This window comes from Primulina tabacum, chromosome 1 (genome assembly GCF_025594145.1).
Source record: "Primulina tabacum isolate GXHZ01 chromosome 1, ASM2559414v2, whole genome shotgun sequence".
Lineage (NCBI taxonomy): Eukaryota > Viridiplantae > Streptophyta > Magnoliopsida > Lamiales > Gesneriaceae > Primulina > Primulina tabacum.
Genome location: NC_134550.1, coordinates 7,960,510 through 7,973,451, shown reverse-complemented (window position 1 = coordinate 7,973,451; position 12,942 = coordinate 7,960,510). Strand labels below are relative to the sequence as shown.

General features: G+C 36.3%; 1 long non-coding RNA gene across 3 annotated transcripts; it reads right to left on the bottom strand.

Moving 5' to 3' along the window:
- Window positions 1-2,075: 2,075 nt before the first annotated feature.
- On the bottom strand, window positions 2,076-9,651 carry LOC142517597 (uncharacterized). Of its 3 annotated transcripts, none has more exons than XR_012813341.1 (4): window positions 9,421-9,651; window positions 9,241-9,326; window positions 9,063-9,086; window positions 2,076-2,212 (listed from the first exon to the last, which is right to left on the bottom strand). It is a non-coding gene; the product is annotated as an uncharacterized LOC142517597 (long non-coding RNA). The 3 variants fall into 3 exon arrangements; XR_012813338.1 differs by lacking the exon at window positions 2,076-2,212 and adding an exon at window positions 8,081-8,204; XR_012813337.1 differs by lacking the exon at window positions 2,076-2,212 and having other exon boundaries at window positions 8,223-9,086; window positions 9,421-9,650.
- Between the last annotated feature and the right edge of the window lie 3,291 nt (window positions 9,652-12,942).

Here is a 12,942-nt window from a genome sequence, read left to right as displayed (position 1 = left end):
TTCTATAACAAGGAAATGAATGAAACTTTCTCTTATTGAAGAAAGAAGAAGAACAATATGCAAAATGATATGTTGTGCATATGTTTTTTTGATTTTCAATAAATCAATCATTTAATGTTTTTCATGTGAAAAGACACGATCTTTCATTCATAGGGGTGTCCTTTGGCTGACCACAATCATCAAACAATGTCAAGGAAATGAAAAAATGCCAGAAAAATCCGAAGAGACATGAAAAACACGAAGGGGCGCGTGCAGGTGCCCCCGCGCGCGCTGCCGCCGAGAGCTCTCAGCAGCGCCTGCCGAGATCTCTCGGCAGGCGCGCGCACTTGCATGCAGACCCGCCCTGCTACTGTTCACCGATATTTTTTTTTTCCTTTCGATTTCTGTCCCTTACTACTGGCAGGTGCGCGCCTGCTACTGTTCACCGATACTTTTTTTTCCTTTCGGTTTCCGTCCCTTACATATTCCAACTAATTGTTTGAAGTTCTTTCAACATTTGATGAACTCGTTTCGAGTTTAATTCAGAACCATCGAATTTAATATTCGTTCATTAAGCTTCGTTCTTCGTTTCAAATTTTTCCAATCAAACATATTGATTAATTTACTTAATTTTCATTCATTAAACATCAAAATTATCCAACAGAATATACGTATTATAATGTTTGCTATTTAAAATGGTGATGTTTTCCAGCGTGTTCGTTGTACTTTGCCGTTTAAATATTGGCATGGAGGACAACATAGCTAGTTGGAATAATGCTTATATTTGGATCATAGGGTTGGTGGAATGTTGGTCGAATTTGACGAAATGATTTATTATGATTTGAAGAGTATAATATATAAATATTATGAATTAATTTTTTTCTTAAAAATTATTTATTTATTTTTTATTACAATATTATCTTGAATAAATTTTTTATTCATGAACAATGTTTACTTCATATATATGTATGCATATTAAAATATATTTTAAGAAATAAAATATAGATTTCCACAATTGTCTGTAATCTATGGTAAATAATCATGTCCATAATAAATTACGGTTTTAAAAATAATATATTTGAGTTCTAAAATTATCTAATAATTTGTTACCAAATAAATTTAAATATAATAAAACTATTTAAATAATGTTGGAATATTTCATGTTCACAATCTTGATTTTGATGTTCACAAAACTTGTTATTGTATTTCAAACATATTTACTCATGTGTGAAGTTGCAAATACAAGAAAGAAACTGAAGCTGAATTTAGCCAAAATGAACTTCTGGCGAGCTTCGATATTTTGATGATATCTCTCAACATAATCATTCAAATGACAATCTGCTAATTTGACTGATCAGAAAACTCAATTTGGAACAAGTCGTATCTCACGTCAGTTGGGCAAAATCGGATGTTATATAGGCCAAACCGTTCTCTGAATAACCAAACTGATTGCTCGAAAACAGCAATCAATTGGATATGAGCAGTTACAGTTTTTTGGTCATATCTCTGAGCTCGATAATTAGAATGAAGCGATTCAGTATGCGTTGAAAATATAAGACGGCGATCTACAAATCTTATTCAGAAGTCAAAGTCTGACACTACAAGAAAATAGACCTATAGTGACGGGAAATATCATCATTAAATATTCAAAACCCGTAGTTAAATACTTTTAATGACGGGAAATTTCCCGTCATGGACCGTCGTTATTGCCCTCCTAGGTAAAGGTAATTAGTGATGGGAATGACATCCCGTCATTATTGTTTTAGCATATTTAGTTACGAGATTTTACCTTCATTAAAACTAATTTAAATGACGAAAAATTTTGTCATTATAATACCATTTGCCTCTCATTAAATAGTTTTTTAATACAATGTACCTCTTCATTATATCATCATTTACCCCTCAATAAAAATCGATTTAACAATAAAATTATCCCTCATTAAATTATTAATTACCCTCATTAAAAAATATTTTTAATTATGATGAAATTTATAAAAAAAATTATATTAATTTGTCATTATATCAAAAGATGACATTACTAATAAAATATAAATTCTAGAACAAATAATTTTGTTGAACAAAATATTTTATTAAAACAACTGCATCAGCATCTATTCATATATTCAAAATATACAAACTATCAAGTAATAATTTTCTAATCTATCAATGCTTGAATTCTTCTTTGAAGCACCATCCGATTAAGGCAACCTATTAAGTCCCGTCAGTGTGACATCTGTAAAATATAAATAGGAAAGTCAATTAAAATAAAGATGTACACAAATGATCAAATACCCAGATCCACTTCATGCAACATAAAAAATCTCACAAAGACAAGAAGTCGCAAAATCACCAATGATACAGGGAAAACTTAAGGCTTCAAATCCTTACTCAATGTTGGGAAATTACCCCGAAGTGATGCCGATCACGATGATAATATAGTACCGAAAAAATGCGGAATAAAATAATCAACAAGAACACAAAGATTTACGTGGTTCACCCAAAATAGGCTACGTCCACGGAGCACTGTAACTTTTATAACTGGAAGAAATATTACAACAAGTGTATACACCAATACACTCAATATTCCTCACACTCTCAAACCCGTGTATACCGAGAAAATAATTTCTCTAACTCACACAAGAGAATTCCCGCACTCAAGAAAAAATACACTTTTTTCTATGCACTCTCTTTTTATCAAAGCTGAAAAGCTTTTTATTTTGGGATACTAAAAGCAAACAAGGAAGGCTCAATTTATAACAAATTTCTTGAACCAACTTTGAGGATTTTCCGATGTGGGATATGTGAGAAAACATTTTTAAATTTCGCGTGGACCCCACCTCCATTAAAAACTCACCTAACAATTCTCCCACTTGAAGACTTGATTTCAATCATGTCTTCACACCATCATTGCAGCAGCTCATATATCTCCATTTATACTTGCAGTCCGACTGAAGTTGAACACAAATTCAGTTTGTCAATGGTTACTGTCTTTGTGAGCATATCGACTGGATTCTTACTTCCAGGAATCTTCTCCAGCATTAAGATTCCATCTTCCAGCACCGATCTGATGAAATGGTACCTAACCTGTATATGTTTTGTCCTAGCATGATAAACAGGATTTTTTGCTAAATGAATAGCACTCTGACTGTCACAGTGTAACGTGCTATCTTCAAGCTTCTGACCCAATTCTTCTAGAAAGGATCTCAACCATATCATCTCCTTGCTAGCTTCTGTAACTGCAACATACTCAGCCTCTGTAGTCGAAAGCGCAACAATCTTTTGCAGCTTAGACACCCAGCTTACAACTGTACCACCTAATGTGAACACATATCCAGTAGTACTTTTCCTGCCATCCAGGTCACCACCCATATCGGCATCGACAAAACCCTGTAAGCCCAATTTTGACCTCCTGAAGCATAAAGAACAACTAGCAGTACCTTTCAAATACCTGAGAATCCACTTAACTGCTTCCCAGTGTTGCTTTCCTGGATTACTCATAAACCTGCTCATTACTCCCACTGCATGTGCTATGTCTGGTCTTGTACACACCATTGCATACATGAGGCTTCCGACAGCAGAAGCATAAGGAAACTTATTCATATAAGCCTTCTCCTGCTCCGTCGATGGTGATTGTGCTTTGGTTAGTTTGAAATGGCTAGCCAAAGGAGTACTCACAGATTTAGCTTCATCCATATTAAATCTGCTAACCACCTTTTTCACGTACTCTTCTTGAGATAACTTCAAGAATCCATTCACCCGGTCTCTAAAGATCCTCATTCCAAGGATTTGCTTTGCAGCACCCAAATCCTTCATGGCAAATTCCTTTGATAAATCTTTCTTGAGTTTATCAATTTCTTCCAGACAAGCTCCAGCTATCAGCATATCATCTACATATAGCAGTAGTATGATATAAGAACCGTCAAACCTTTTCACATAACAGCAGTGATCAGCTTGACACCTTAGGAAACCATTTTCACTCATGAATCCATCAAACTTCTTGTACCACTGTCTTGGAGCTTGTTTGAGACCGTACAAGCTCTTCTGAAGTTTGCACATCATTCTCTCTTTTCCCCGTACTTCAAAGCCCTGTGACTGCTTCATATAAATTTCTTCATCTAGGTCACCGTGAAGAAACGCAGTCTTTACATCCAACTGCTCCAAATGTAAGTCTTCCTTCGCCACTAGTCCAAGTACTGTCCTGATAGTGGTTAATTTAACCACCGGAGAGAAAATTTCGGTGTAATCAATTCCTTCCCGTTGTTGGAAGCCTTTTACAACAAGTCTTGCCTTGTACCGCTTGCTACCATCATGCTCTTCTTTTAACCGGTACACCCACTTGTTATGTAACGCCTTTTTGCCTTGTGGAAGTTCTGTCAACTCCCACGTCTGATTGGATGACAGTGAATCCATCTCATCCTCTATGGCCAACTCCCACTTGGTTGAATCATCATTTTGCATTGCCTCTTCATAGGTCTCCGGTTCACCTTTGTCTGTAAGCAAAATATAGTGAAGTGCAGGGGAGTATCTCTCAGGTGGTCTGATGGTTCTCAAAGATCTCCTGAGTTCAATCACCGGAGTTTGTGGGTCATCGTCTTGTGCAGTTTCTTCTTCATCTTCCTGGTTACTGGTTTTCAATTCATTCACAGGAATATATGTCAATGGCACTTCATCAGTCTTCTTGATTTCAGGACATTCATCTCCAGCTCCAATGTCTGACTTGTCTTTGTACAGAAGTTGCTCATTAAATATTACATCCCTGCTCCGAATGATCTTCCGATTTTGGTCATCCCAGAAACGATAACCAAACTCATTATCTCCATAACCAATAAAGAAGCACTTCTTTGATTTCGGATCAAGTTTTGTTCTGCTTGCTGAATCAATATGAATATAGGATAGACATCCAAACACTTTCAAGAAAGAAAGGTTTACTTCTTTGCCGCTCCATACCTCTTCGGGTATTCTGCAGTCAAGCGGTATCGAAGGTCCTCTGTTGATCAGATATGCTGCAGTGTTAACAGCATCAGCCCAGAATGATTTTTTGGCAATCCAGAATGCAATCTCATGCTCCTTGCTCGTTCATTCAGGGTCATGTTCATCCTTTCAGCTACACCATTCTGTTGAGGTGTACCAGGAATGGTTTTCTCCATCTTGATCCCGTTCTGTGCACAATATTTTTTAAACTCATCATCTTCATATTCTCCACCATTGTCAGACCGTAAGCACTTCACCTTCAAGTTGGTCTCATTTTCCACCATGGCTTTCCACCTTTTAAAGGTCTCGTAAACATCAGATTTATTTTTCAGAAAATAAACCCAAACTTTTCTACTCGAATCGTCAATGAATGTGACATAGTATCTCGAGCCTCCAAGGGATGTCACAGGAGATGGTCCCCATACATCAGTATGAACCAGCTCCAACTTTGCTGCTTTTGGTTCTCTACCGCCTTTTGAAAAGCTCACCTTCTTTTGCTTTCCAAGGATACAACTTTCACATAGTTGGTGTTCAACAGTCTTTAATTCTGGCAGCTTTCCTTTTGACACCAACATCTTCATTCCCTTCTCACTCATATGTCCAAGTCTATAATGCCATAGACTTGAATTGGCTCCAGCATCCATAGCTGCTAGTGTGTCTCTGCAACTGGAAGTCATATACAGTGTTCCAGTTTTCTTTCCTCGAGCAACAATCATGGCTCCTTTGTTCACTTTCCAGGAACCATCACCGAAAGTCACATTGTGGCCTTCATCATCGAGCTGTCCCACCGAGATCAGATTGCGTGTCAATTTTGGTACATGTCTGACTTTGTTGATTTTCCAGACAGATCCATTTGACATCTTCATTCGTACATCACCCATACCAACAATTTCCAAGGGTTTTCCATCAGCCAGGAAAACTTTTCCGTAATCTCCAGCGATGTAATTATCAAATACATCGCGATCACCAGTGGTATGAAACGAAGCTCCCGAGTCCATAACCCAAGAATCAACAGGGCTTTCCATGGATAATAGAAGAGCATCATGTACTTCCTCAGTGACAGCATTTGCATTATTCTTCGTTGATCTGCAGTTCTATTTCAGGTGACCAGTCTCACCACAGCTCCAGCACTTCATATTCTTTTCAAAGATGTTTTTGTCTTTTCCATTTCTTGATTTGGATCTACCGCGCCATCGGTTGGAACTCCTTTCACCACTCCTGCCTCTTCCTCTGTTATCAAGATTTAGAGCAGATCTCGATGATGTTGCTTCACCCGAGTCTTTCCTGCGAACTTCTTCAGCAAGGATTTGATCTCTAACATCATTGAGTTGTAGTTTTCCTTTTCCAACAGAGTTGCTAACCGCTGCCCGCATCGGTTCCCAAATGTCTGGTAAAGACGCCAGAAGAATAAGTGCCCGAATTTCATCATCAAATTTGATGTCCACCGATGTCAGCTGAGAGACAATCGTGTTGAATTCATTTATGTGCTTTGCCACCAAAGCACCTTCTCCCATCTTCAAGTTGAATAACTTCTTCATGAGATGTACTTTATTGTTTGCTGATGGCTTCTCGTACATGTCTGACAGAATGGTCATCATTTCCTCCGTGGTTTTGGCCTCCGCCACGTTATGCGCCACGTTCTTCGTTAGGGTCAGTCGTATCACACCTAACACCTGTCGGTCAAGGAGCTCCCAATCATCATCCTCCATCTTTTCTGGTTTCTTTCCTGATAGAGGTTGATGCAGCTTCTTACTGTACAGATAATCTCTTATTTGTAACCGCCAGAACGAAAAATCTGTTCCGTCGAACTTGTTGATTCCAGGTCCCGATCCATCATCTCCGGCCATCACTTCTCTAGTCTTAGCAAAAAATCTAAAAAATCTTTTCTGATGTGGAAGATCAGACAAGGCTGCAACCACAGAGCATACTCAGAATTTTTAAGAATTTTCACAACAAGGCTCTGATACCAGTTGTTGGGAAATTACCCCGAAGTGATGCCGATCACGATGATAATATAGTACCGAAAAAATGCGGAATAAAATAATCAACAAGAACACAAAGATTTACGTGGTTCACCCAAAATAGGCTACGTCCACGGAGCACTGCAACTTTTATAACTGGAAGAAATATTACAACAAGTGTATACACCAATACACTCAATATTCCTCACACTCCCAAACCCGTGTATACCGAGAAAATAATTTCTCTAACTCACACAAGAGAATTCCCGCACTCAAGAAAAAATACACTCTTTTTCTATGCACTCTCTTTTTATCAAAGCTGAAAAGCTTTTGATTTTGGGATACTAAAAGCAAACAAGGAAGGCTCAATTTATAACAAATTTCTTGAACCAACTTTGAGGATTTTCCGATGTGGGATATGTGAGAAAACATTTTTAAATTTCACGTGGGCCCCACCTCCATTAAAAACTCACCTAACACTCAATACACTCCAAAGAACCAAGAAAAACGAAGCCCAAAAGCTCACCTAAAATGAATAAGAAGTAGCGTGCGCAGGGTCGCAAATTGCACAATAAATCCAACAATAATCTATTTCCCAAACTAAACTCGATATTCGACTATAACATTCAAAAATATCCAACAAGTCATTTAAAGTTCCAACTTTTCAAATCAACCAATTTATGAAACAGTCCATGGATAGACCTGGCACATTGAATGCACTTTCCTCGATGGTCCATGCTTCTTCCATTCTAGTCTTGGTGTGGCTCATTGCTGTTTCACCGAACCTTAAGAGAGTAACCACGGATCGACCAGAATGAGCAATCATGTGATTCCCTCAATGGGTCTGCAGTCATCAAGAAACGAATTGATAGTAGTCTCCCAATACACAGCATCTCCTCCATTCGATTGGATACAGGTCAAATGGGAGTCTTCTAAATGCACAAGCAGACCTGTCTTCTGCCTGAAGTAGCCGAATAAAACATGGCTAATGATCTCTGCAGGTCCTTCGCTCCTAGCTTTCAATGCTCAAGTCTAGAAGTCAAAATCAACACACGCTTTACAGCATGATGATTGTACTTTCACAAGTAGTCCATCATCAACAATAAAAAACCTTACCTGAATGGCGCGACGAAGGGGTCTAACAGGTTCTTTAGCAGCATGTGCACCAAGCCAAGGAGTATGCCGCCACACTAGCTTCCCATTGCAGCCAGCATGAACCTTGCTGCCTCCCAGTGCAAGCTCAACATACCACATGTCGGGTAAAAGGTCTTCATCCTCGTTGAGAAGTACAACCTATTTATCATACTTTATTTTAGTAGAATTGAGGAATAACGAACACATTAAACAAAATAGCAAACAGTAAAATGTCTTCATCCTCGTTACATACTAGTATACTCTGAAGATTTCCATATTTATGGGCATTTCCAACCAGGTCCTAACAGGTAACTCTTGTAAATACACTAGAACAATCAAAACATAAAAATCCACCAATCTTATAGTATGATCTCAACGAAAAGGAATTTCAAGCAAGCTTGTAAAAAGTTTAATAACTCCAAATCTCTCTTGCTCTTGAATATATCTAAATTATATGCAGAAAGAAACAAGCAGAACAAGACAAAGAATCTTGTAGCCAAAAACAGCCATAAAAAACTTGCAAGAAAACAATTTTTTAGTCCATGAGGCACAAAAAACAATTCTTGTCCAACCCAACCATTTCACAGTCGATACAAGTTTAATATAGCAAAGCAAGCAAATGCCAAAAAATGGAGATACAGCTGAAAAAGAAAACATCAAATGCAACTAAATAAATTATAAAATTAAAAAGATACTGAAACCAATAGGGAGAGATGACTAACAATCGGGGTATTCTTAACTTTTCAATTCAGTTCCGCAGAGATAAGATTCAGTTCCTCAATACGCATAATAGTTCCAATAATTATTCATTACACAATTTAAATCTCAACTTCGATTAAAATATCGAATTAATCAACAATTTCAATTTAAATTTCCAACTTTTCAGCAATATGATTTTATTTACTAAATATTTCCCAAATCAAATCAATAAATTCCAAACATCAACTAAATAATCACAATTCTCAAAATAATCGCACAATTAATTCGATACTAATTTATAAACTCGTCAAATTATACCTCAAAGCTTTCCAACAATCGAACCTACAATATAAACCCAATATATACGTCAATATAACGCATTACAATCGACGAACGCGAATTAAATCGAAGCGGGTAAAAATCCAAAATTTAGCAGCCTACTAAACCGAACAAAAGCTGGAATTTTGGACCCGGAAATCGCAAGATCAAAGCTTACTCTAGTCACTAGCAGTCTCGAGATGGTAACCCACCGGGAACACGTCGAAATTACTGTTCACGAGCTGAAAAATGGGCTGGAAAAGGCTGGAATTACAGGGGAAAAACCAAATGACATACTAAGCTTCAAATCCATACCAAAAGACAACAAATGAACCAAGAAATCGAACCAAAAGCTCACCAAAAATTGGAGGAAGAACACGCGCCGAGCAGCTCGCTACATGACTCGTTGTAGCTCAACTTTCACTCGATTCCAGCCCTAATCGAGTTCCTAGGGTCAAGGCTTACCTGCTGCGGTGGCCGGAGCTCTGGTTTAGGCGACGCGGTGATGGTTGGATGAGCAGAAAGGTGGCCGACGGGATGTAGGGGAAAAGGTTTGGGTTTTTTTTTTTTTTTTGGCTTTTTCTTCTTTTTTTCTTTTCCTACACAAAAATATATATCCAACTATACTATGAGGGGAATTATTAATTTTAATTCAAATAATGACGGGATTAGTTATCTATTATTACGAAATTAAGAATTCGTCACTAATAATTCAACTATTTAACCATAATTTTTTTACCCTCATAAAAACATCAAAAAAATACTCTTTTAATGACCACTTTTGTATACCTTCATTAGGTTTTTGTCATTATTGATCAAATTTCTTGTAGTGTGAATAGAAGCTTAAGATACTGATAAATGGAGATGAAGCTACTGGTTTTGCACATCATACCAGTTGACATGCGGTTGAGATGTTGACCAGATTGAATAGCTGGCCATTTTGAATCACTGACTAGTTTTCAACCGCTGACCAATTCAATCACTGACCAATTTCAAACGCTGATCAGTTTTCAACCGCTGACCAATTTCAACCGCTGATCAGTTTTCAATCGCTGATTAGTTCAACCGTTGACCAGTTTGAACCGTTGACCAACTAGTTTAAGCTCACGAAAATGTCAAGCAAGGCGAATATGACCGTTGCAATTTTCGAAATAGTACAGAAACTTTTCAAACAGTCATATTCTTGTGTCTAACGTATATATCATTGTTGGGGCCTATAAATACAACATCTTGAATATCAAATAAGAGCATTTGAAGGGGATTCAAAGTATGGATAGCTAGCATGAAGAAATCTGCTATTTGAGAGTACAAGCCCTTGTGTGATGATACATTTGAGATGTACACTTGAAATGATAAATTCCTCACACACAATCACTCTCACATATACAAGAGAGTTGAACTTTAAAGTTTAGTTGAGTGAGTCTTCACACAAAGAGATTAAAAATTGTGTTTGTAATCTTAGCATAAGAGACGTTAAAAATTATGCGGATTGTGAGGTTGCGGCCTATAATCTAAAGTGTGCTAGCAAGTTTCAAGTAGACAAGAGATAAGTCTTAAGTTAAAAAGTTTGTACAAGGTTTTATATAAATCAAAATCTTCTAGTGGATCCTTCTCAAGATGAAGAAGGGGTGACGTAGAAGTTGTTAATCTCAAAACATCTATAAACTAATTCGTGTCTATTTTTCCATTGCTTTTAAAGATGCATTGTCGAATCATTTTATGTGTTCTTTAAAAACCAAAATATTATATACCAAGTGTTTGATAAAATGTTTCAACCAAAATATTTTTACTCATTCAACTTGCTTATATCTTAAATGTTTTACAAAAATGTTTAATCGGTTTCTACGAATGATTATTTTGAGTGTCTTCCGCTTGGTCAGAAAACCAAACTCGATTTATTTAATCAGTGTTCAATATTTCAAGAATCTAGTTATCGTACATCAACAATGATCCCCTAATCAATCCTGTCAAATAATAAATTTTTATAATATTAATTACATTGTTTATTGATTCTTATTTCATTGTTATACTGGTCATGGATAATAGATAACTTCGAGTAATAATTAAAAAAAAAAATATCGGAGACACGTTGGGTACTAAAACTTACATAAAGTACAATCTATTCATTGATTTTTAATAGATAGCTGGAGTATTTGAGACTTTTCCTGGTGTCTTATTGGTAATATGGTACAGAGGCATGCACACTATATACTATAGTATTAGATGTATAGCACACTTAACGTGTCTAAAATTAACAATTGTTCGGTATTAGTCTTTCTTATCACTTAATTAATATAATAAATAATAATAATAACAATAATATTAAACTGTGAATCATAAACTTTATAAAGAAAATTTTACAATTAAAATCAAATTATTTTTGTCAGCCTGAATGATTTTTTCGGTTAAATTCTGAGTAGATATAGTAACTTAAAAAAGGTAAATCTATTTTATAAACTCGATTAATCGTGAAATTTTATATATTTAATGGTGAAAGGAGAGACAGGAAAGTGCTTATGTCATGACTCTCACGTATTTTGAAAAACTTCTCAGTGGATCATCTATCTCAGAATTATCTCAAGTCAAGTATGCTTAACTTCGAAGTTTTTATGTGATGAGCTCTCGAAAAGAAGCTTCGTCTTCTTAATATGAGCATTACATATTAAATATTTTAATCCCTTCTCAACTGCACAGTTCAATACCTGAACAGATTTTTTGGAATCTCTCTCAATTCGGTGTAGGATCAATTCATTCATGTTCCCTTCGTCTAGATACCTGCCAAAAGTCGCTCATTATCCGTGCAACCTCATGACACCTGTAATCAGCCCCCACTGTCTTCGGCCCCCCGGGCGTCACAAGTAGTCCATAGGTACTATACATATCAGAACTAAACGCGATTAATTATATGTTAGTGCTGTGAAAATTTAGGGTCATGAGTCTTGATCATTGCATAATCTTCAAAGCAAATAAGTATGAAATTTATAGTTAAAATAGATATAATGATATAATAGTCGACTTAGGAAAGCCATTCGGTGCAGTTATATTGTCATGGATAATAGAAAACAACATGTTTAACTTCGTGGATGGCGGGAACATGACCAATATCCGAACCATAATCTGCAGAAAGACGATGTTTTCTAACCATATTCTGGAAAAATTTCAGATTATATGTTCCCCTTCTTTCAACCATTTACACGTGACCTTTTGTTTCGAAAACAATATTTCCATACAAGCACACTAGCTAGATTAGCATGACATCTGGAAAGAGCAATCTTATTATTGTCATTAGGGGCTGATTACCACCCTAATCGAGTTTTGCGACAGCTGATTCAGTGACTTTTCTTGGTACCATGTGTGATTTAACTTATCAGTACGTTAGCATAGCTAACGAATCACTACAAGAAAAAAGCCTAAAGACAACGGTGAAAAACCGTTGTCTCACCGTTGTCGTGCGTTGTTAAAGCCCATGTGGTTGAAGGGTTCGCTCACAGACAACGGTTTTTCACAGTCGCAAATAAAATTAGCGACAGATTTAAGAAAAATCGTCGCGAAAATTAGCGACGGTTAATAAACCATCGCTAACATTAGCGACGGTTTCAACATAAAGTCCGTTACTAAATTTAGCGACGATTTTTTCATGATTTCCGTCGCTAATATTTTCAGTATAAAAAAATATTTTTAATAATTTAACAAATCTAAAAAAACTTATAATTTGACTATAATAACAATATTTATGAACTTAACTAACACTTTAAAATTTACCAAAAATTAAAGCGAAAAAATTTACCCTAAATCGAAACTAAAATCGTGTAAAATTTACCAAAAATTAAAGCGAAAAAATTTACCCTAAATCGAAACTAAAATCGTGTAACAGAGAAAA